The sequence below is a fragment of the Micromesistius poutassou genome, assembly GCF_964030765.1.
Source record: "Micromesistius poutassou genome assembly, contig: SCAFFOLD_1946, whole genome shotgun sequence".
NCBI classification, from domain to species: domain Eukaryota; kingdom Metazoa; phylum Chordata; class Actinopteri; order Gadiformes; family Gadidae; genus Micromesistius; species Micromesistius poutassou.
Window position 1 is genome coordinate 4056 of NW_028179245.1, and position 3066 is coordinate 7121.

At 58.3% G+C, this 3066-nt stretch overlaps 1 pseudogene across 1 annotated transcript; it reads right to left on the minus strand.

Annotated features, from left to right (window-relative positions):
* Positions 1 to 531: 531 nt before the first annotated feature.
* LOC311373009 lies at positions 532 to 3012 on the minus strand (annotated as a pseudogene). The gene is made up of 3 exons (XR_014684252.1): positions 2842 to 3012; positions 1783 to 1913; positions 532 to 1452 (listed from the first exon to the last, which is right to left on the minus strand). The product of XR_014684252.1 is annotated as an uncharacterized misc_RNA (transcript).
* Between the last annotated feature and the right edge of the window lie 54 nt (positions 3013 to 3066).

Here is a 3066-nt window from a genome sequence, read left to right on the forward strand (position 1 = left end):
CGCTGAAGTCTCGACGGCGTTACGAGATGAAAAACCCGTTCCGACTTCAGTCGACACACTTCTGACACTTTGCATTTTTTTGTCTTTCGATTAAGTAGAACAAACCGATTGGGCGATTGCGCGTCAACAAATATAACGGGGGGGGGGGGGGGGACTGCATGATAAATATATAGAAAATGTGTCAACATAACGTGAACAGTTGTGTTATGACAATTTAAAAAATACGTCAACATCAAACTTAGGTTTGATGTTTAAAAACCTAGCATCAAACCTACGTTTGATGTTGGCGTATTTTTTAAACGGAACTTAAAACTTTATCAAACTTAATGTGTCAACAAAAAAACAACATTTTATAATCTTTTAGGGAATATCAAAAAGAACCCAAAACTAAATTGAGGGGACGGTCTGGGAGGGACTGAGGAAGGACTGAGGAAGGACTGAGGAAGGACTGAGGAAGGACTGAAGGAGGAAGGACTGAGGAAGGACTGAAGGAGGAAGGACTGAGGAAGGACTGAAGGAGGAAGGACTCACCGAGCTGGGCCGGGTGCAGCCCCTGGCCCGAGGCCCTCCTCCTCCGGTCGGCGGCGGGGTGGGGGTGGGGGTGGGGCAGGGGCCGGGGCTGCTGCTGCTGCTGCTGCTGCTGCTGCTGGTGGTCCCAGGGCGAGGGCCCCTCGCTGCCGCCCTCTCCGTTGGCCCCCCACGGGGCCCGGGCCCCCGGCGTGGGCTCCCCGGGGCTGGCCCCGCCCGGCCGCGGCGGCGGCGGGGTCCGGGGGGCCATGGGGCTGTGCGGCGGCGGCGGCGGCGGCAGAGGGGCCCGGGGCCCGCTCCTCTCCCGCGGGTTGGGCGGCGGTGGCGTCAGCGCCATTGGCTGAGGCGGCGGCGGCGGCGTGGTCGGAGGAGGCGGGGCTACAGAGTCCAACAGCGCCCGGGGGAGGGGGAGGGGCAGGGAGGAGGAGGAGGAGGAGAAGGTGATGAGGTCGTCCACCACCGCCGCGTCCGGGGGCGACAGCGGCGGCGGCGGCGGCGGCGGCGGGGCCGGCGACGCCTCGGGCTCGGAGGCGGCGCGCTGGAGGTTGTGGTGCAGGTGGTGGAGGGGGTGGTGGTGGTGGTGGTGGTGGTGGTGGTGGTGGGGGTGGTGGGGGTCCGACGAGGGGGTGGTGGTGGCGGCGGCGGTGGTGGTGGGGGGGTTAGTCCGCGGAGGCACCCGGGGGAGAACGTCCAGGCGGCGGCCCAGGGCGACGGAGGCCAGCAGCGTGCCCCCGCCCAGCAGCGCCCGGTGGGTGCTCTGGAACAGACCGCCCAGGGAGCCTCGCTCGGGCCTGGGGGAGCCGGCCGGGGAGGGCCCCCCGCCGCCGCCGCCGCCGCCGCCCTCCTCCGTGGACGGGGGGTCGGGCGCCCGGAGGGAGTCGCCCTGAGGCAACGGCAGCCGCAGGCTCTCCTTCAGCGAGGCGCCTGCAGAGAGGAGACACGCCACGGGCATGGACGGAGCGGCGTTTAGCGGTTTAACTCCCAGATATTCACAGCGCATATCGGATCCCTCGCACTGACACAAATCGAAGTGTTTTCATTACATTTGATTTCATTCACACAGATTAAATAACTTTAGAAATAGGAGGAGAGGGAGACGTTGAAACGCACTCTGGCTCCTTTTGAAGCCACCAAACCACCCAAAACTAAACTAAGAAAACGAACTATTAATACATCGAAAACCTGGAAAGATGTTTTCTATAATATGGTGCGACGTGCACGTCGGTGGTCCCTGTGCGTCCTCGGTGGTCTTACCGTTCTGGGGAGGGAGAGGAGGCAGAGGAGGGGGCGTGTGCGTGCAGGGGTGGTACTCCTCAAAGTCACTGCGGGAGTCGCCGCCGTTCTCGTTGCTGTCCACGTCCAGGAGCTTGGCCCTCATGGACAGACTGGAGGACACGGACGGACGGACGGACACACACACACACACACACTATCAAGATCGTTTTCTGAAGCAATATGCATCTGTTTGCATTAACGACGGGTGCGCGGGCTGAATTTAGGGTCGTTTGGTGGAATTCTAACTACTCCCATCTCAGCATGGACGCCATGATGGACGCGCATGCGCGCACACACACACACACACACACACACACACACACACACACACACACACCTTTCTCTCCACCCACTGTGCCGACAACCCTTACTGTAGCGCGCACAAAGGGACACTGCGCCTACACGTATCATGACTCATGAGCATCGTAAGTATATGTACCGGCGACGTGCTGCTAACGGAGACGCTCAACGAGAAGCGAGCAATCGGATACAGATGGAATGTGCTGGAATAGGATGAAAACACTGCCACTTCTGAATGGCTATGTGTCAGACGGCAAAGAGACTGAAAAGCCAATGATATATATTAAGACAGAATAGTGGCATGTGATGTATTTTTTCGGGCTGCATGTCAATCTACGCAGCAGGAACGGGTTGAACGCCATTTCCCCTTTGTGATATCCATGATACAGGGTTATGCGAACATGGCCGTGTATCAATTTCATTTTTCAAGCGTAGCAGGGCGCCACAAGTAAATGGCTACCGGCTACCTTATTTGATTTTTCTATTTTACGTATTTCTTCAGAATTGCCTCAATGGGGTTGCGAAAAACAATCTGTCGCAAGGGAGACCTCGACGACAACAACAACACACCTCAGTATGCGAAATCAAAAAGCACATGTTATTGAACAAACAGGCCTATCATCGTAAACAGGCATCTCACAGGCACCCGCGCTCCTGGGGAACCAGTGGCAGGACCCTGGGACTCTGGGTAAAAAAAAAAGACGCATAAAAAAACAACAGTGAACTGAACCTCTGTACCTGCTCTCCTGGGGACTGAGCCTCAGCACCTTGGGGCTCTTGGGGCTCTTGGGGCTCTGGGGCCTCCAGTGAGGGCCCGCCCTCAGATCCCCGTTGGCCTGCTTCAGGGAGGGGCTGTCCAGGGGCCAGAGGGGCTCAGGCCGAACGCCCGGCTGTTGTCACTGGGACTGACTGCAGAGAGAGAGAGAGAGAGAGAGACAGAGAGACAGAGAGAGAGAGACGGAG